This window comes from Panthera onca, chromosome D3, assembly GCF_046562875.1.
Source record: "Panthera onca isolate mPanOnc1 chromosome D3, mPanOnc1 haplotype 2, whole genome shotgun sequence".
In the NCBI taxonomy this organism is placed as follows: Eukaryota; Metazoa; Chordata; class Mammalia; order Carnivora; family Felidae; genus Panthera; species Panthera onca.
The window spans coordinates 2,729,640-2,752,441 of NC_138350.1; positions in this window are offsets into that span (position 1 = coordinate 2,729,640).

Sequence of the window (22,802 nt, forward strand, 5' to 3'; positions counted from 1 at the left end):
ATCCTGCAGATCACTTAGATTCCACCCACACCTGCCTAAATAACATAGAAAATCACCAGAAGACTAGCAGAACAGATTCTCCAGAGCCAAGTGCAGACGAGAGGCCCACGGAAGAGGGTAGGAAGGATGGAGAGGCAGTGCGCACTACACAGACTGGCGGGAGGGAGCCGGGGCAGAGGGGCAGCCTGCCAACCAAGCAGAGGCCCTGAGTATGGCAGGCAAAAGCAGAGGGGCCGGCAGAGTGTGTTCTGACAGCAAGCGGGACTTAACATCTAGGAGGTTATAAGTTAACAGCTCTGCTCAGAGAGCAGGAGGGCTGGAGGACAACGGGAGGGAGAGTTGTTGAACCCCAGACGACAGAGCTCAGCTTGGCGGGGAACAAAGGTGCTCACCAGCGCCATCTCCCTCACCCATCCCCCAGCCAAAATCCGAAAGGGAACCAGTTCCTGCCAGGGAACTTGCTTCCTCCACGCAAACACCCAACACTGTGCTTCTGTGGATCCATCCCTCCAGAGGCAGCAGGTCTGACTCTCTCCCGGTGCCACATGGCCCCTCCGGAAGCAGATCTCCGAAGGAAAAGCAAGCTGAGCCTGCCCCTCCCTCCCCCGTGCACCATGCCTATCCACCCCAGCTAATACACCAGATCCCCAGCACCACAAGCCTGGCAGTGTGCAAGTAGCCCAGACGGGCCACGCCACACCACAGTGAATCCCGCCCCTAGGAGAGGGGAAGAGAAGGCACACACCAGTCTGACTGTGGCCCCAGCAGTGGGCTGGAGGCAGACATCAGGTCTGACTGCGGCCCCGCCCACCAACACAAGTTATTCAAGACAGCACAGGGGAAGTGCCCCGCAGTCCTGCACCACTCCAGGGACTATCCAAAATGACAAAACAGAAGAATTCCCCTCAAAAAAATGTCCAGGAAATAACAACAGCTAATGAACTGATCAAAAACGATATAAACAATATAACCGAAAGTGAATTTAGAATACTCATAAAATTAATCGCTGGGCTTGAAAACAGTATAAAGGACAGCAGAGAATCTATTGCTACAGAGATCAGGGGACTAAGGAACAGCCAGAAGGAGCTAAAAAAATGCTATTAATCTGCAAAATAAAATGGAGACAACCACGGCTCGAAGAGGCAGAGGAGAGAATAGGTGAACTAGAATATAAATTATGGAAAAAGCTGAGAAAAAGAGAAAAATCCAGAAGTATGAGGGGAAAATTAATCTACGCATAATTGGTATCCCAGAGGAGGAAGAGAGGGAAAGGTGCTGAAGGTGTACTTGAAGAAATAATAGCTGAGAACTTCCCTGAACTGGGGAAGGAAAAAGGCATTGAAATCCAAGAGGCACAGAGAACTCCCTTCAGACGTAACTTGAATTGATCTTCTGCACGACATATAGTGAAACTGGCAAAATACAAGGATAAAGAAAATTTTGAAAGTAGCTAGGGATAAGCGTGCTCTAACATACAAAGGGAGACCTATAAGACTCGTGACCGATCTCTCTACTGAAACTTGGCAGGCCAGAAAGGAATGGCAGGAGATCTTCAATGTGATGAACAGAAAAAATATGCATCCGAGAATCCTTTATCCAGCAAGTCTGTCAACAGAAGGAGAGATAAAGGTCTTCCCAAACAAAAACTGAAGGAATTCATCACCACTAAACCAGTCCTACAAGAGATCCAAAGGGGGGATCCTGTGAGACAAGGTACCAGAGGCATCACTACAAGCATGAAACCTACAGACATCACAATGACTCTAAACCCATATCTTTCTATAGTAACACTGAACGTAAATGGACTAAATGTGCCAACCAAAAGACGTAGGGTATCAGAATGGATAAAAAAACAAGACCCATCTACTTTCTGTCTACAAGAGACTCATTTTAGACCTGAGGACACCTTCAGATTGAAAGTGAGGGGGTGGAGATCTATCATGCTACTGGAAGTCAAAAGAAAGCTGGAGTAGCCATACTTCTATCAGACAACCTAGACTTTAAAGGCTGTAACAAGAGAGGAAGGGCATTATATAATAATCACAGGGTCTATCCATCAGGAAGAGCTAACAATTATAAACGTCTATGCACTGAACATGGGAGCCCCAAAACCTATAAAATGATAAGAATGTGGTAATTGCAGGGGACTTTAACACTCCACTTACAGAAATGGATAGATCATCTAGACACACGGTCAATAAAGAAACAAGGGCCCTGAATGATACATTGGATCAGATGGACTTGATATATTTAGAACTCTGCATCCCAAAGCAACAGAATATACTTTCTTCTCGAGTGCACATGGAACATTCTCCAAGATAGATCACATACTGGGTCACAAAACAGCCCTTCATAAGTATACAAGAATTGAAATCATACCATGCATACTTTCAGACCACAATGCTATGAAGCTTGAAATCAACCACAGGAAAAAGCCTGGAAAACCTCCAAAAGCATGGAGGTTAAAGAACACCCTACTAACGAATGAGTGGGTCAACCAGGCAATTAGAGAAGAAATTAAAAGATATATGGAAACAAACCAAAATGAAAATACAACAACCCAAACGCTTTGGGATGCAGCAAAGGCAGTCCTGAGAGGAAAATACATTGCAATCCAGGCCTAGCTCAAGAAACAAGAAAAATCCCAAATACACAATCTAACAGCACACCTAAAGGAAATAGAAGCAGAACAACAAAGACAGCCTAAACCCAGCAGAAGAGAAATAATAAAGATCAGAGCAGAAATAAACAATATAGAGTCTAAAAAAACTGTAGAGCAGATCAACAAAACCAAGAGTTGGTTTTTTGAAAAAATAAACAAAATTGATAAACCTCTAGCCAGGCTTCTCAAAAAGAAAAGGGAGATGACCCAAATAAAATCATGAATGAAAATGGAATTATTACAACCAATCCCTCAGAGATACAAACAATTATCAGGGAATACTATGAAAAATTATATGCCAACAAACTGGACAACCTGGAAGAAATGGACAAATTCCTAACACCCACACACTTCCAAAACTCAATCAGGAGGAAATAGAAAGCTTGAACAGACCCATAACCAGCGAAGAAATTGAATCAGTCATCAAAAATCTCCCAACAAACAAGAGTCCAGGACCAGATGGCTTCCCAGGGGACTTCTACCACTCGTTTAAAGCAGAGATAATACCTATCCTTCTCAAGCTATTCCAAAAAATAGAAAGGGAAGGAAAACTTCCAGACTCATTCTATGAAGCCAGTATTACTTTGATTCCTAAACCAGACAGGCCCAGTAAAAAAAGAGAACTACAGGCCAATATCCCCGATGAATATGGATGCAAAAATTCTCAATAAGATACTAGCAAATTGAATTCAACAGCATATAAAAAGAATTATTGACCATGATCAAGTGGGATTCATTCCTGGGATGCAGGGATGGTTCAACATTTGCAAATCAATCAACGTGATACATCACATTAATAAAAGAAAAGAACCATATGATCCTGTCAATCGCAGAAGACATTTGACAAAATTCAGCAAACTTTTTTAATAAAAACCCTTGACAAAGTCGGGATAGAAGGAACATACCTAAAGATCATAAAAGCCATTTATGGAAAGCCCACAGCTAACATCATCCTCAATGGGGCAAAACAGAGCTTTTTCCCTGAGATCAGGAACACAACAGGGATGCCCACTCTCACCGCTGTTGTTTAACATAGTGTTTCAAGTTCTAGCATCATCAATCACACAACAAAAGGAAATCAAAAGCATCAAAATTGGCAAAGATGAAGTCAAGCTTTCACTTTTTGCAGATGACATGATATTATACGTGGAAAACCCGATAGACTCCACCAAAAGTCTGCTAGAACTGATATACATGAAATCAGCAAAGTTGCAGGATACAAAATCAATGTACAGAAATCAGTTGCATTCTTATACATTAACAATGAAGCAAAAGACAGACAAACTGATCCCATTCACAATTTCACCAAGAAGCATAAAATACCTAGGAATAAATCTAACCAAAGATGTAAAAGATCTGTATGCTGAAAACTATAGAAAGCTTATGAAGGTAATTGAAGAAGATATAAAGAAATGGAAAAACATTCCCTGCTCATGGATTGGAAGAATAAATATTGCCAAAATGTCAATACTACCCAAAGCTATCTACACATTCAATGCAATCCCAGTCAAAATTGCACCAGCATTCTTCTCGAAACTAGAACAAGCAATCCTAAAATTCATATGGAACCACAAAAGGCCCCGAATAGCCCAAGTAATTTTGAAGAAGACCACCAAAGCAGGAGGCATCACAATCCCAGACGAAACCCCAGAACTAGACCCACAAACATATGGCCAACTAATCTTTGACAAAGCAGGAAAGAACATGCAATGGAAAAAAGACAGGCTCTTTAACAAATGGTGCTGGGAGAACTGGACAGCAACATGCAGAAGGTTGAAACTAGACCACTTTCTCACACCATTCACAAAAATAAACAAAATGGATAAAGGACCTGAATGTGAGACAGGAAACCATCAAAACCCTAGAGGAGAAAGCAGGAAAAGACCTCTCTGACCTCAGCTGTAGCAATGTCTTGACACATCCCCCAAAGACCAGGGAATTAAAAGCAAAAATGTACTACTGGGACCTTATGAAGATAAAAAGCTTCTGCACAGCAAAGGAAACAACCAACAAAACTAAAAGGCAACTAACAGAATGGAAAAGATATTTGCAAATGACATATCGGACAAAGGGCTAGTATCCAAAATGTATAAAGAGCTCACCAAACTCCACACCCGAAAAACAAATAACCCAGTGAAGAAATGGGCAGAAAACATGAATAAACACTTCTCTAAAGAAGACATCCGGATGGCCAACAGGCACATGAAAAGATGCTCAACATCGCTCCTTATCAGGGAAATACAAATCAAAACCACACTCAGATATCACCTCATGCCAGTCAGAGTGGCCAAAATGAACAAATCAGGAGACTATAGATGCTGGAGAGGATGTGGAGAAATGGGAACCCTTTTGCACTGTTGGTGGGAATGCAAACTGGTGCAGCCACTCTGGAAAACAGTGTGGAGGTTCCTCAGAAAATTAAAAATAGACCTACCCTACAACCCAGCAGTAGTACTGCTAGGAATTTACCCAAGGGATACAGGAGTACTGATGCATAGGGGCACTTGTACCCCAATGTTTATAGCAGCACTCTCAACAATAGCCAAATTATGGAAAGAGCCTAAATGTCTATCAACTGATGAATGGATAAAGAAACTGTGGTTTATATACACAATGGAGTAGGTACAGGGCAATGAGAAAGAACGAAATCTGGCCCTTTGTAGCAACGTGGATGGAACTGGAGAGTGTGATGCTAAGTGAAATAAGCCATACAGAGAAAGACAGATACCGTATGTTTTCACTCTTATATGGATCTTGAGAAACAGAAACCCATGGGGGAGGGGAAGGAAAAAAAAGAAAAAGAGGTTAGAATGGGAGAGAGTCAAAGCATAAGAGACTCTTAAAAACTGAGAACAAACTGAGGGTTGATGGGGGGTGGGAGGGAGGGGAGAGTGGGTGATGGGTATTGAGGGTGCCTTTTGAGCACTGGGTGTTGTATGGAAACCAATTTGACAATAAATTTCATATTAAAAAAAAGGAATCTGTGCTTAAGTAGGAGATGCTTGATGGGGGCTTTATCATGGAACATTACTTTGCTCACCTTCTGTCAAAAGAATAATTGTCTAAATGTAAATGAAACAAATGAGCCTTTTCAGTTGACCATACTCCTAAAAATAGCATTTTCTTCTGGGATTGCTACTAAAGGATATTTAAGTGAAATAAAGGGTATTCATCAGAACTACTATATCAAGTTGTATTTTAACAACCTCTTTCAGGGATGTAAAATACCCTACAGTCAAGGAGTTGATTTTTTTTTTTCAGAATACATGTATTACCAAATATAAGAATCCTATCACTTGGGACTATTTTACACGTGAGGAAACATTTAAGAAACTTGTCCAAAATCACACTCCCAGTAATGAGTAGGACTTTGATTTCAATGTCTGTATAATCTAAAAATCTTAAACTGCTATGCATATATTTAATAGAACATTTTTAAAATGCAGAGAAGAAAAAAAAATCCCATTACCCAGAGATAAGATAATCCTTTTCCCTTTTAATCTTTCTAGATGTATATGCCTATTAACATATATTGAGGCTATATGGATCAATAGAATGTAGAGCTCAAATCTCTAACACGTAAAGATCGTGATGCATAGTGCCAGTGGCTTTCCAGAAAGATTGTAAAATAGCAAGACTAATGGAGGAGAGTGTCAGTCTCATTTGCCAGCACTGAATATTCTCTTCATTAATAAATAATTCATGCTTCACATTTAAATATCTTCCATTAATATACGTAAGCTGTGGTGCAGACATTATATTGTTTTTATTCATTGCACCTAAAAAGTACCTGCTGCAGGGTAGTTGAATGTTTAGCCAAGCTTAACCCTATTATTAATATGTCATAGTCTTGGTGGTGCATAAACACTTGAATGTTTTTTATAGCTCACAGAAACGTCTCTGGTACATAGAAGTAATTTGTGACCTTTTATTTTCACACCTGGAAATAACACCTGTTGCTGTTGAGGAGAAAGGTGAAGACGGGGCTGAGGGACCTGCTTAAAACCGTAACCACTTGTGTTTCTTTGATCTCCTTGTCACTTATAAACTTTTACTATGGAATCTGAAAAATGGTTAACTTGAATCTCAGAAGGAGAAAGATGCTAAAATCATGGGTCTGAAGAACTAGAAAGCAGTTCATGAGAGGCATTTTTATAGATTAGAAACTGAAGCTTGGAAATTTCAACAACATTCCCAGATTTGCACAGCTAACTAATGGTAAAGACATAATTCGGGACAAGGTTTACCTAAAGATCATGTTCATTGCTGCTATTAATAAAAGATTATAGCTTTGTTTTGATCACTTCTTGACCAAAACAATGCTGTTGAGACATTACAACTATCATTATAGCCATCACAGTATTAATATTTTTCATCAGAATTGCCACTCAGCTGTTTATAATTACATGTAATAACAGATATTTGTGCTAAAAAAAATTTCATGGGAAAACAGTGAAAGTGAAAGCAATCCAAAATCTTTGGGATGCAGCAAAAGATGTTCCAAGAGGAACAATTATAGCAATACAGGCTTACCTCAAGAAGCAAGAAAAGTCTCCACCTAACCCTATACTTAAAGGAGATAGAAAAAGAGCAAAACCCAAACCCAGGAGAAGGAATTACTAAAGAGTGGAGCAGAAATAAATGATATTGAAACTGGGAGCTGTTCCTTGACAAGATCAACAAAATTGGTAAACCTCTAGCCAGATTCTTCTCACACATGCAAACAAAGATGACTGAAATAAAATCAGAAATATAAGAAATCACCACCACCACAGAAATACAAATGACTGAAAAATATTGTGAAAAATGACATGCCAACAAATTGGACAACCTAGAAGAAATGTATAAATACCTAGAAACATATAACCTACCAAAATTGAAGAAGGAAGTAGAAGATTTGAACAGCCCAATTACCAGCAATGAAATGGAGTCAATAAAACTCCCAACAAACAAAAGTCCAGGAATAAAGAACTTCACAGGCAAATTCTACCTGACATTTAAGAATACCCATTGTTCTCAAATTATTCCAAAAAATAGAATAGGAAGGAAAACTTCCAAATTCATTCCATGAGGCCAGCATTACCCTGATACCAAAGCCGGATAAAGACGAGGAGTAGAGGCCAATAGCTCTGATGATCGTAGGTGCAAAAATCTTCAGCAAAATACTAGCAAACTGAATCCAACAGAACATTAAAAAAAAATAAAAGAAAGGATTAAGACCATATGATCATTTCAACAGATTCAGGAAAAACATCTGACAAAGTACAACATCCATTCATGAGAAAAACCCTCAACAAAGTAGGTCTAGAGGGAACATACCTCAATGTAATAAAGGCCATATCTGAATAACCCACAGTTAACATCCTCCTCAGTGGATAAACACAGTTTTCCCAAGGTCAGGAACAAGACAAAGATGTCCATTCTCACCATTTTTATTCAATACAGAAGTCCTAGCCACAGCAATTAGAAAGCAAAAACAAAGGCATTCAAGTTAGTAAGGAAGAAGTAAGGCTTTCACTGTTTACAGATCACATGATACTATAATGATACTATACGTAGAAAACCCTAAAGACTCCACCAAAAAACTGCTAGAACTGACAGGATACAAAATCAATGTACAGAAATCTGTTGCATTCTTATACACTAAATGCAGAAGAAATTTTTAAAAATCCTACTTATAATCATAAATAAAAAATACCTAGGAATAAGCCCAAGATGTGAAAAACCTATACCCTGAAAACTAGAAAGAAACTGAACACCACACCAAAAAATGGAAAGACATTCCAGCTCATGGATTGGAAGAATATTGTTAATGTCTATACTACCCAAAATAATCTACCGATTTAATGCAATCCCTAACAGAATGCCAACAGCATTTTTTTTTAACGTTTATTTAGTTTTGAGACAGAGAGAGAGCATGAACGGGGGAGGGTCAGACAGAGAGGGAGACACAGAATCTGAAACAGGCTCCAGGCTCTGAGCAGTCAGCAGAGTCCGACGCGGGGCTCGAACTCACGGACCGCGAGATCATGACCTGAGCCTAAGTCGGCCGCTTAACCGACTGAGCCACCCAGGTGCCCCTACCAACAGCATTTAACAGAACTAGAACAAACAATTCTGAAAGACCTCAAATACCAATGCAGTCTTGAAAAAGAAAAAAACTGGAGGCATCACAATTCCAGACTTCAAGTAATGTTATAAAGCTGCAGTAATCAAAACAGTATAGTACTGGCACAAAAATAGACACATAGATCAATGGAGAATTAAAAAGTCAGAAATAAACCCACAATTGAATATCAAATGGGAAATGAAAGTGTTGGGAAAACGGGACAGTTACTTGCAAAAGAATGAAACTGGACCCCTTTACTCCACCATACAGAGAACTTTTTAAAAAAAATGGTTTAAAGACCTAAATGTGAGACCTGAAACCATAAAAACCCTAGAAGAGAACACAAGCAGTGATTTCTTTGACATCAGCTATAGAAACCTTTTTCTAGAAGTCTCTTGAGGCAAGAAAAATGAAAACAAAACTACTGGGACTTCATCAAAATAAGTAAAAGGCCACCTACGGAATGGGAAAAGATGTTTGCAAATGACTTATCTGATAAAGGGTTAGTATGTACGGTATATAAACAACTGCTACAATTTAATACCCACAAAATAATCTAAAAATGGGCAAAAGACAAGATTTTTCAAAAGAAAGCATCCAGATGGCCAGACACATGCCAAGATGCTCAGCATCACGGAAATACAAATCAGAACCACACTGAGATACCACCTCACACCTGTCACAATATCAAAACACAAGTATTGGTGAGGATGTGGAGAAAGGGAAACTCTTGTGCATCGCTGGTGGGAAGGTAAACCACTGCAGCTATATACTGCAGGAAACAATATGGAAGTCCCTCAAAGAATTTCAAATGGAATTGCCATAGAGCCTGGCAATTCCACTGTAGCTATTCATCTGAAGAAACAAAAACACCAATTTTAAGAGCTCTACGCACTCCAGGTTCCCTGCAGCATTCTTTATAATAACCAAGACTTGGAAGCAACATAAGTGCCCACCCATAGAAGTAGAAAGATGATGTGGTATCTATAGATGTGTGGATATACATGGGCACAGACACAGGAAATATTCACCCATAAAAAAATCTTGTCATTTGTGACAACACGGATGGACCCATGGTGTATTATGCTGTCAGAGAAAAATACTGTATGATTTCACTTACATGTGGAATCTAAAACTTGAAAGACTCAGAAACAGGGAATAAACTATGGTTACCTGAGCAGGGATGAGTTTGGGGGTGGGGGGCGGGCAGGTGAAATCAGTGTAGGGGATTAAGAGGTAAAAACTCCCAGTTATGAAATAAATCATGGGGATATAATGTACATCACAGGGAATACAGTCAGTGATGTTGTATTAACTTTGTATTGTGACAGATGGTAACTAAATTTGTTGCCAGAATCATTTGGTAATATATAAAAACATCAAATCATGATGGGAGCCAGGGAAAGCAGTGGAAGAGGAGGATCCTAAGTTCACCTCGTCCCAAGGACACGCCTAGGTAAGAGCTCCATCAGTGCACCTGACCTAGAAAATGACCCGAGACAGGCACAGTTAATCATAGAGAGATGGGCACATCAAAAAGGGTAGGAGGAGTGGAGATGCCACCGGGCACTGAACTCCTGAGGAGACTGACCACAAATAGGAGGGACACCACAAGCACAGGGAAGGGAGAGCAGTAGACTCCACACCAGGCCACCTAACATGGGCACCTGCACTGAAAAGACAAGTCCCTAGGACATTTGTCTTTGGGTACTTTAAACATCAGCAGGCTCAGCTCTGGGAGAGCCAGAGAACGATAGGAAACAGTGTCCCTGCCCCCCCCCCCCCTTAAAGAGCCAGCACAACAAAACCCCACGGGGACACAGCACAGGAGAGGCAGTTTAAAAAGTGCCTGTGATAGAACACTTATTTACCGATCTCAGAACATGTGCTGGAGGGTAAGGGAGCTTTGAGAGACTTCCCCAACAACAAAAGAGCTGGCAGGCACGTTCCTCTCCCCTAACTCCAGCCTAGGTATCTGGATACCTGCAGGAACCAGCATGATGACCGGACACCAGCTGGCTAACACCCCTCGCCCCCACATCCTCCTGCAAATCCACCCCATCCAACACAACTCAGCAGGAGTCCCTCCAAAATGGCCCCTGACATTTCATTCTGCCAGCAGCTCTGGCAGTGACCCCTGACAGCAGCCAGCACCACTCCAAAGTGACTCTTGTGCCCTTGGAGAGAGGGGAAGGTGGCTGTGCCCACCAGTTCAACTGCAGCTCCAACAGGGGGTGGGGGCAAGTGTCTGGTACGACTGCTCCCCCACCCCACCCACCACCAAAGACCTCACAGGGTGCAGCACAAAGAGAGCCCTGTAGTTTGGTGTCACCACCACCCCAACATACACACTGGGACAGGCATGTGTTCTGACTGCAGCCCCTGCCCACCAACAAAGGCCTCTTGGGACAACACAGAGAAAACACCTGATCTGACCCAACTACAAGTCCCAGGTTGCCCCGGGTTGGCCCCATAAAAGCACAAGGACAAAATCCTGCCATCAACAAAGGGAACCAGTGCAGCCAACTGGATCGAAGGGAAACGCAACTAAGCCACAACAGGGCACATGCAACATGCACAGGAGACAGCCCTCAAGTTCCCGGTTCTGCTGAAGAGGAACCATTGCATTGCAGGACCTCTTCCTCATGAGGCCACTATTTTTAAGACCAGAAAATATAGCTGACTTTCCTGTGACACCCAGAAACACAGAGAGGTGGACCAAAGAGAGCAGGACAAAACCACAGCAACAGGGCCAAAAATAAAAAAATGAAAAAGAGAACCAATATGGCGGAGAAAAGAGTGAAGGATCTCAAGGAAACCTTCCACAGAGACAGAAAAAATACCTATTTTTAAATTTAGAGATGAAGAGGTCACTAAAAAATACACTAGAAAGAATAATAGACTAGAGGAAGCATAAAAACAGACCAGAGAGCTGGAAGACAGTAACAGAAAACCACCAAGTTGAAGAGTTTAAAGGAACTCAGTGATATCAAGCATATAGGGATCCCAGAAGAAGGGAGGGAAAAGGGGGCAGAATTTCTTTATTTGAAGAAATAACAACTGAAAACTTTTCCCAATATGGGGAAGGAAACAAGACATCCAGACCCATGAGGCACAGAGAATCTGACAAAAATCAACCCAAGGAGGTCCACACCAAGACATAATAATTAAAATGACAAAAAAGTAGTGATAAAGAGAATTTTTAAAGCAGCAAGAGAAAAAGACAGTCACACTCAAGAAAGACCCCAGAAGTCTACCAGTGGATTTATCAGCAAAAACTTTCCAAGCCAGAAAGGAGTGGCATGATATATTCAAAGTCCTGAAAGGGAAAATCCTGCAGCTAAGAATACTCTGTCCAACAAGGCTACCATTCAGAATAAGAGATAAAAACCTGGGCTAGTATTACTTCTATCAGACAAAATAGACTCAAAAACAAAGACTATAGTAAGAGACAAAGAAGGACACTACACAATGATAGAGGGAAACATCCAGCAAGATGTTACAATTATAAATATTTATGCACAATATGGGAACACCCAAACACATAAAACTACTATTAACAGACAGGAAGAAATTGATAATAATACAATAGTAGGGGACTTTAACAACCCACTTACATCAATGGACAGACCATCCTAGACAGAAAATCAATAAGGAAACAGTGCCTCTGAAGGACTTGTTGGACTAGGTAGATATAACATATATTCAGGACATTCTATCCAAAAACAGAATACATTCAAGTGCACGTGAAACATTCTCCAGAATAGACCATGCATCAGGCCACAAAATTAGCTTCAACAAATTCCAGAAGACTGAAATCATATTCCTTTTCCAACCACACCCATATGAAACCAGAATCACAAGAAAAAATCTGGAAAGAAAACGAATACATGGAAGCAAAATAACATCCTACTGAACAGTAAATCAGCCGAGATATCAAAGAGGAAGTTTAAAAAATACACGGAGACGAATGAAAATGAAGACACAACGGTCCAAAATCCTTGGGGTGCAAAAAACCCTGTTCTAAAAGGGAAATTTATTGTAATACAGACATCAAGAAGAAAAATCTCAAACCATTTAACCTTACACCTACAGGAGCCAGAAAAAGCGCAAAGCCAGTTGAAGGAAAGAATAAAGATGAGAGCAGAAATCAATGAAACAGAGACTCAAAACAGCAACAGATCAGGGAAATCAAAATCAAGTTTTTTGGCAGGATCAACAAAATTGATAAACCTCTAGCCAGACTCAACAAAAGACTCAAAATCAGAAATAGAGAAACTGACGCCAAAGATACAAAGGGTTGTAAGAATATTATGAAAAATTCTATGCAAACAAGTTGGAAGAAATGGAGAAGTTTAAACACACCAATTACTAGCCATTAAATTGAATGAAAATAACTCCCAGCAAACAAAAGTCCAGGACCAGATGGCTTCACAGGTGAATTCTACCAAGCATTTAAAGAAGAGTTAATACCTATTCTATTCAAACTTTTACAAATAATATAAGAGGAAGGAAAACTTCCAAATTTATTCAAGGAGGGCTGCATTACCAGATACCAAAACCAGATAAAGACACTACCCTCCCCCCAACCAAAAAAAAAAAAAAAAAAAAAAAAAAAAAGACTCCAGGTCAATATCTCTGATGAACACAGATGTAAAAATTCTCAAAATATTAGCAAGCCAAATATGACAATACATTTAAAAAATCATTCAATACAGGGCACCTGGTGGCTCAGTTGGTTAAGTGTCTGACTTCGGCTCAGGTTATGATCTCATGGCTGAGTTCAAGCCCCACATTGGGCTGTCTTCCTCTCTCTCTATCCCTTCCCTGCTTGCACACACACACTCTCAAAAATAAAACAAGCATTTAAAAAAATCATTACAATCAAGTGGGATTTATCCCAGGATGCAAGGGCAAATGTGGCTCAATATTTACAAATCAATCAAGGTGATACATCATCATTAGCAAGAGAAATGATTAAAACTATATGGTCACTTCAATAGGTGTAGAAAAAGCATTTGATAAAGTACATCATCCATTCATAAGAATCTTCAACAAAGTAGGTTTAGAGGAACCATACCTCAACATGTTAAAGACCATGTGTGAAAAACCCACAACTATCATACTCAATGGGGAAAAAGTGAGAGCTTTGACCCTAAAGCCAGGAACAAGACAAGGATGTCCACTCTCACTACTTTTATTCAACACAGTACTAGAAGTCCTAGCCACAGCAATCAGACAAGAAAAGCCATCCAAGTTGGTAAGAGGGAAGTAAAACTGTCCCTATTTGCAGATGACATGATACAATATATGGAAAGCCTGAAATACTCCACCAAAAAAGTACTAGAACTGGTAAATTCAGTAAAGTTGCAGGATATAAAATTAACGTATAGAAGCCTGTTGTGTTTCTATACTAGTAATGATGAAGAAATTACAAAAACGATCCCATTTACAATTGCACCAAAACTAATAAAATACCTGGGAATAAACTTCACCAACGAAGTGAAAGACCTCTGCTCTGTAAACCACAAAACGCCAATGAAAGAAATTCAAGAGGACACAAATGGAAATCTAGTTCATGCTCATGGATTTAGAGAATATGTTAAAGTTCATACTACCCAAAGCAATCTTCAGATTTAATACAACCCCTATCAAGATACCAACAGCATTTTTCACAGAACTAGAATAATTCTAAAGTTTACGTGAAGGACAAAAGACCCCAAATAGCCAAAGCAATCTTGAGAGAGAAAAGAACTGCAGGTACCCCCGCCCCAGATTTCAAGATGTACTACAAAGCCATGGTAATCAAAACAGTACTGGACTGGCACAAAAACACACACATACATCAGTGGAACAGAAGAGCACGCCCAGAAATAAACTTGTGCTTCTATAGTCGATCTATGACATAGGAGGCAAGAACATACACTGAGAAAAGTCTCTTTGACAAATGGTTCTGGGAAAACTGGACCGCTTTCTTACACCATACACAAAAATAAACTCACAATGGATTAAAGAATTAAATGGGAGGCCTGAAATCATAAAAATCCTAGAAGGGAACACAGGCAGTCATTTCTTTGGCATCAGTTGTGGAAACATTTTTCTAGATCTGTCTCCTCTGGCAAGGGAAACAAAAGCAAAAATAAACTATAGGGCCTGCACCAAAATAAAAAGCTTCTGCACAGCAAAGGAAACCATCAACAAAAGGCAACCTACTGAATGGGAGAAGATATTTTCAACGATAGATCTGATAAATTGTCGATATCCAAAACATATAAAAAATTATATAACTTAACACACAAGAAAACAAGTAATCCAATTAAAAATAAGCAGAGGACCTGAATACTTTCCCAAAGACAACCTGCAGACAGCTGGCAGGCATATGAAAAGATTCTCAACATCACTCATCACCAGGGAAATACAAATAAAAACCACAATGACCTATCTTACACCTGTCAGACGTCTAAAATCAAAACTCAAGTATTGGTGAAGTTGTAGGAAAAAAGGAACCCTCGTGCATGGTTGGTGGGAATGCAAATTGGTGCAGCCACCATGGAAAACAGTATGGAGGTACAACAATACATTAAAAATAGAATTACCAGGGCAGCTGGGTGGCTCAGTGGGTTGAGCATCCGACTTCGGCTCAGGTCATGATCTCGCAGTTTGTGGGTTCGAGACCCACGTCAGGCTCTGTGCTGACAGCTCGGAGCCTGCTTCGGATTCTGTGTCTCCCTCGCTCTCTGCTCCTCCCCTGTTCACACGCTCTCAAAAATAAAGATTAAAAAAAAAATAAAAGAAATTTAAAGACAGAATTACCATGTAATCGAGTAATTCCATTACTAGGTATTTGCCCAAAGAAAATTCTAATTGGGAAAAACATGCACCTGTATGTTTACTGCAATATTATTTACAATAGCCAAGATACAGAAGCAGCCCAAGTGTCCATCAATAGATGAAGTGTGGCATATCCGTTTGATGGAATATCTCCCAGCCGTAGAAATGAAATCTTATCTGCAACATCATGGATTCCACTTAGGTGTGGAATTTAAGAAAACAGACAAAACAGACTCTTATAAATTTAGTATTTGCCACAGGGGAGGTGGGGGGGATGGGTGAAATAGGTGACAGGGATGAAGCATACACGGATGAGCACTGAGCACAGAATTGTTGAATCACTAAATCGTACACCTGAAACTAAATGTTAGATGATCCTACTTGAATAAAAAATTGAATCACCATGATGTACACTTGAAACTAATAGGATGTTCTGTGGAGTTTTTACACTTTGATTTTTTAATTGGAAAAGTTGCCAAGGTTAGAACTTACGCTAAAAAGCACGGTCTTCCTCTCATAAGATTCAGCACCACCCACCCATCGCCTGGGGCCCTGTCTTGTTTTTCCTCAGTTGGATTTCTTGCCACCTGGCCTGGTATGTATTTTTGGTTAGGTTTATTTTTTCAATTATTTTTGAGGGCGTGCACACATGTGTGAGTGGGGGAGGAGCAGAGAGAGGGAGGGAGACACAGAATCCAAAGCCAGCTCCAGGCTCAGAGCTGTCAGCACAGAACCCGATGTGGGGCTCAAACTCATGAACCCCGAGATCGTGACCTGAGCCGAAGTCAGATGCTCAATCGACTGAGCCACCCAGGCGCCCCCGAGTTAGGTTTTCGTTGTGTGCCTATCCTTATCCACCCTGCAACACCATGGCCATAGGCAGGTAAGTCACCTTCCCTTGAGTCCGGGTTAGAGTCGGGGGTCAGCTGGAAACTGTGGAACGATTAACCACCACTGTTGGGGCAGTGACCCTGTGCCTTGGACACAAAGAGCAAGCAAAGAAAGGAGGCAACACTGTGTACCCGTCCCTGGTTTCCCCCAGCTTTTAAAGACCTCTGTATTCACTTAAGCTGCTCCGGCTGGTTCCTCCCCACTTGTGACCAAAGGAATCTTGTTAGCAATACAAGGATCCCAGAATCCTATTTAAGTTCAGAACCTTCTGTCCTCCTAATCTGATCCAAACCTCGGAAAGCAAGCTCCTTCCTTATGCCCACAGGTCATGCCGATTGCTTATTTCTGGATTCTAGAAGACTCCTCTCCAGAACTGCTCTAGAGTCGCCTGGATGACAAAACCAGGATTTTACAGGTAGAAGCTTAACATCAGAACTTTTTTAAAGTTCCACTTTCTAATTGCAACCAGGATCTAGAGCATCATGTGGAAAGTGGCAGAGCTGACCTGGGACTCCTCCAGTTTCACGACCAGTGACTGTCTTCCTAGCACAGCATCCTGGAGGTTCCTTATCTCTACCATTGAGGACATCCATCGTGATTGTCCAGGACTGCTGAGGACAGCCACTGTGATCGTCCAGGACCAGGAGAGAAGCTTCTGCTTTTGGGATGATGTTCTCCCTCGACAGAAGTCAGGGTCTCTTGCTTCCAAGGACCGTTAAATTCCAGAGTCATTCGTTAATCCTTCATACTTTTGGAATCTGTCCATTTCCCACCTCCCTAGAGCAAACCATGGACATCTCTTGCCTGGACAACTTGGAAGACTTTTTTTTTTTTTTAATATTTATTTAGAGGGAGTGTAGGTGTGAGCTGGGGAGGGACAGAGAGAGGAAGAGAGAATCCCAAGCAGCCTCCACGCCATCAGCACAGTGCCCAACACAGGACTTGAACTCACGAACCATGAGATCATGACCTGAGCAGAGATCAAGATTCAGATGCTCAACAGACTGAGCCACCCAGGTGCCCCGAAGACCTCTTATTGGGCCTCTCTCCTTCCACTTCAGGGACCCACACCCTCCATCCATTATTCTAATCGAAGCCAACATTGCCTTCAAAAATGATTGAGGAAACACTGTGGCACATCCAGACAATGGATTGTTCGGCGATAAAAATGAGCTATCAAGTCACAGACAAGGGGAAAGAAACCTTAAATGTGTATTGTTAGGTGAACAAAGCCAGTTTAAAAAAGCTATGTTTCATAGGTTCCCAACTCCCTGACATCCCAGAAAAAGCAGAACTATAAAAACAGCAAAAGCAGTTGCCAGGGGCTGGGAGGGAAGGGAGATGTATCACAGGGGAGGGGGGTGGTTTCCAGGGCAGCGAAACCATCCTGGGGGACACGTGACATTCCGCATTGGGTAGAATCCATACGAGGTAGGACACCAAGAGCAAGCCCTAATGTAACCTTGGACTTCCGTCAATGCTCTATCAACACTGGTTCATCGGTTGCAGCAAATAGACGCACCCAGACAAGACGTTAACAAGGAAAGCAGGGATGGAGGGGTACTGGGGGATTCTCTGCCATCTGGCTCAATTTTCCTGTAAACCTAAAATTGCTCTCAAAAATTAACATGTATGGTGGTTTATACATATGAATTATTATTCAGCCTTATAACAGGGACATTGACACAGGCTACAAGTAGAGAAACCCGGAGAACTTTGTGGTCAAATTCAGAGACAAATTGAAGGGTGAGGGGTGGGGTTAGTACTTAAGGGGGACACAGATGGGTGTTCGGGCACTCGCCGTGGAGAGAACTGATGGAGTCCCTCCCCTCCCCAGGGGCAGCTTGCCTAGGACAGATGTTTCTGGATTGCTGATTCCCAGGGCTTCTCACACCATGTGAGGGCTTTTCTATCCCTAAGAACACCTTCAACCATTTCCAACCTTGGAGACAGTCTGGGAAGTTTAAACCTGCCTGTTAATTCCCGCTTCCCTTCTCCCTGGAACCCTCCTCTCCTGTCCGTGCAGAGAAAAACAAGGGTCCCAAAAGTGACTTCTCTGCTCCTCAAGACCTCACACCAGGAGCCTCGCACTCAGCCTGCTCCCCTGTGCCCACCTGCTGTGGGAGAGGCCAGCGGCTGTGCCGAACCTTCCTGAGAAAGGTGCCCGAATACTCACACTGCTAGTGATGCCAGGGGACCAGAGGCAGCAGCTGTCAGGTGGTACAGAAGGGAGAGAAATTCAAACCTTCCACGCTCCACCAGAGTCTGGTTAGGACAAACCCGGAGTTTTCCTTGCTGGCTGCCATCAGCCCTGCCGTCTACCCCAGATTGAGCCAGACCCCCTCTCCCCTCCCCTCAGTGTCCCCTACAATATTGCCCCTGGACAGCAGAAGTTACCCATGCCGTAACAAAAGATGTGCATGGGAGTAATTAATCCCCCACAGCTCAAGGCACACACAGCCAAACACGTCACACACACAGGGTACCATTCTGGGCATCCATTTGCTCCACGATGCCAGGGTGAAAAGGCAGAATCAAGCATCCATGGAATTAAGGCTTTTGTCAAGTCAGATTTCCATACGTCACTCCAGGGGAAAAAATGCCTGGAATTTTGGGAAGGGTGGGGACTCCTATCTTAGTCTTATACTTACAAGGAATCATCAAACAACAAAAACCCTTTGAGAGACTGAATGAGGTTTCTGAGCATCAATCTCGATCCGGACATAGGGCCTGGAGGGTTTGGGGGAGGCAGTGCCTGAACGAGACACCGCCAAGATGAAGAGTGAGAAAAAGCTAAGAGCCGATCTGTCTTGCCTACAAACTATCAAAAGCACAAAGATGTCCCAACTAGTTAAAGGCTCCGACTGGTTTCCTGAATTCCGGAATATTTGACAAGCCCCATAAACACACCGCACTAGGTGGGGAGACAGAGCAGCAAATGCCCTCAGCAGCAGGGACACTGCTCCCCGGGCTCACGAGCTAGACAGCACCACCTGACGTCGAAGAAGCACGTGTCACTTGTTACATTGCACCTGTCACAGGCACCTGCTACCAAGGCCTCTGAAGCTCTGGGGACCCGAAGATGGTCCCCCCAGCCCCAACTCCCTCCCCTCATTCTTACAACAGCACACACCCACCGCCACCCGTGAGAAAGCAAGTCCTACCTCGCGGGACTTTTCAGGCACGTGGGATGGCGTGGCCCCAACCCGGAGAGCATTTCCACCTGCTGCACACTCTGGTTTCTGTTGCTCTGAATGCCTCCACCTTACCACCCGTTTGCCCTGAGGTGGCCTTTAGCAACTTTCTTACTTGCTGTTTAGCAACTGCCGAACACTAAAAACTCCAGATAACGATGAATGTTGGATATAAATAGGTTCTGAAGTCTTGCGAAGATATTTTTTGGAATCTGCTTTTCATTAGTAACATTTCCTCAAAATACCCCTGATCGCTACACATGGTGAGTAAATGACTACCAATTCAGCCTGGGTCAAGGCAGGGGACAGATCTGGCTTCTGGGTCCTGGGGATCTGAGTGCCGAATCTACGTTATCAGGTGTTCGCCTCCCCAAGGCTGGCTCCAAGCCCAGCAAGAGGATTCCCTGGAGTGCAATTGTCAGCAGGTGCAGCATGAGCCCCGGATGGAAACCTCTGTTCATCCTGAACACCAAGGAGGAGGAGCAGCAGCTGGGAAAGGAGATTCCGGGAGGGTGACCAGCCCTCGAGAGCCAGGAGGGGTGGGTGGGCACCCCCAGCACAGACTGGGAAGGAGGCCGGGTCCTCCAGGGAACACCAAGCAGCCCTCACCGGCATGTGGGGAAAGAGTGAACCAGATAGCACACGTTCACAACTGCGTTCAGTTTCTCTCAAACAGATTTTCTTTCTCAGGTACTTGTAGATCAGAGAACAGAAAGGAGCTCGAGGTTGGGCTGTTTGTGTCGTTTCAGGGTCAGCGAACAATCTCTACTTTCTTCAGGCAGCAGGAGGTTGGGGGAAACTCCAAAGTGGAAGGTAGAAAAGGAACATTCTAGATCTGTGCACACAGGCCAGAGGGGTTGCTGTTGGCATCCATGGGGCCAAGGCACAGCCCCTCTTGCTCCTGGTCACCGTGACAAGAAAGAACCCCTTGATGGAGACACTGTGTACATGGTGGCCTGGTTTCCACCACCAGATCGTCTCCAGAAGCCGCACCAGCCAACAGCAGGAAAGGATACACGTTAGCAGATCACTGCCTTGCCCAGGGCTGGTGTCCCCTCCAGCACAGCCATGCTACATGGTCATCCAGCCATGGGGGCAGGGCTTCACAGAGCACAGGGCTTGCTAGTTATTACTTTTGAGAGCAAGCCAGCTCACAAGCATGGGGTTGGGGGGCGTGGAGAGAGAGAGAGGGTCCCAAGCAGGCTCCACACTGTCAGGAGCCAAAATCAAGAGTCAGAGGTTCACAGCAAAGTAGAGGGGAAGGTACACAGGGTTCCCATATACCTTCTCCCACACGTGCACAGCCGTCCCCACAGTCAACACCCCACCAGGAGGAACGTTTTATGACTGACAAGGCCACGTTAACACATCACCACCCAGCCTCCAGAGTTTACATCAGGGGTCACTCTTGGAGGAGATTCACCGCCTTTTGAAGGATGTTCCATCACTGGAGTCCCACAGCCTGCAGACTCTTCAGACTGGCTTTTCACAGAGTAACATGCATTTCAAATTTCTCTGTGTGGCTGGGCAGACTCACTCCTTTTCAGCCCAGAAGGAGATTCCATCGTCTGGAGGGGCCACGGTTTACACACCGATGGAAGGGCATCTAGGTTACTTCCAAATCTCATCAGTTGTGAATAACGTGCGCATGTTCTGTATAGACAGAAGCTTAACCCCTTTGGGCAAACAGCAAGGACAGCATTGCTGGGTCACCGGCCAACTTCCCAGGGAAGTGTATTTTTCTTAAAGGAATTTCAAAGCAGATTTTTAACAGCCTAGGTTTCTATACATTAGCAGGTGGACACACTCCCACAAACTCCCAGCGACAGGTGAGGTTCCATCACTTGTATACGTGATGAGGTCTGGGGATGAGCCACAAGGTGAAAAAGTCTGGGACTTCCGTCTGGCCTCTTCTTATCTGTCCTCTTGCTACACCGATGTTCATCTGAAGTCCTGCAAATATAAACCGTTGTTACCTGCCCCCCATCACACCCCCTCCGAGGCTCTGATGCCATCTGCCCTGGCTCAGGACACCTCAGAGGCTCCTCCTGCCCTCGGGAAGGTGATCCCCTACCGTTGAGATGAAGACATCTTCAGTCCCCAAGCGTGCCAAGAGCAAGCCACCCACGAGGCCCAGTGGCTGCCATGTGGCTTCTGAGGGACAAGAGGTGGATGCCTCAGAATGTCACCTGTGTCATCCTAAGACACCCAGGCGCTAAGGCCATCGTGGGGCTGGGGACAGGAACAACGCCATGGGACAGCAGAGCACATGCATGCAGTCGGTTCCGGGACTACTGGCCAAGCCCGGTTCTGCTTCACTGGCTGTGGGCCAAACAGCAGGCAACCCCAGGCCCTAACCTACTTGCCTAGAAGGCAGGGATGGGAAATGCCCATTGGGGGAGATGAACTCACATGGGCCCAGTAGCTTTCCCGCAGCTGTTGTGACACAGCCAGGTGTTGGCAATCTGCAGGCAGCCACAGGCATGAGAGCTGGCATGTTCAAGAGCCTTAGCACGGCTGGTGCATCTCCCAGGATTACAGAGCTTCCCGGAACCAACACGGACCCGAGGGACGAAGGACAGGGTGGGAGCCCTAGTTCAGAGTTCACTGTGGCTCTCGTGAGACGATGGTTCTGAATGTGAGAGTGACCCTTTGGGCCAGCAGGGAGTTAGCACACCAAGGTTCCTGTGTGTGACGTGCACGTGAGGATATCTGAGCACATGACTGCATCTTGGATTTGCATTACCTGGGGAAATCCCCGAGTGTGTGGGCTCTATATTCGAGCAGGTGATGTATGCACATTGAATTACTTGCAGAGGTAGGTGAATTGGTGTAGATGTGTGCAAGGTGTTTGTGTATTACGCCTAGTGTGTGTTAGTACACGCATGTGTAAACCTATTTGCAGGTGCACACACATGGGTGGCGTATGCATGTTGTGAGGGTGTGGTGTGCCTATGGCGTCGGTTGTGTGTGGATGTGCCCAGTAAGTGTATCTGCGGATGTGTACATGTGTGGATTCATGTATTATGTGCAGTATGTTAGTATGTGTAGGTGTGTATGCATGTGTGTGTACACGAGGGTGTGATGCATGTGCATATACAATCTGCACAAGCTT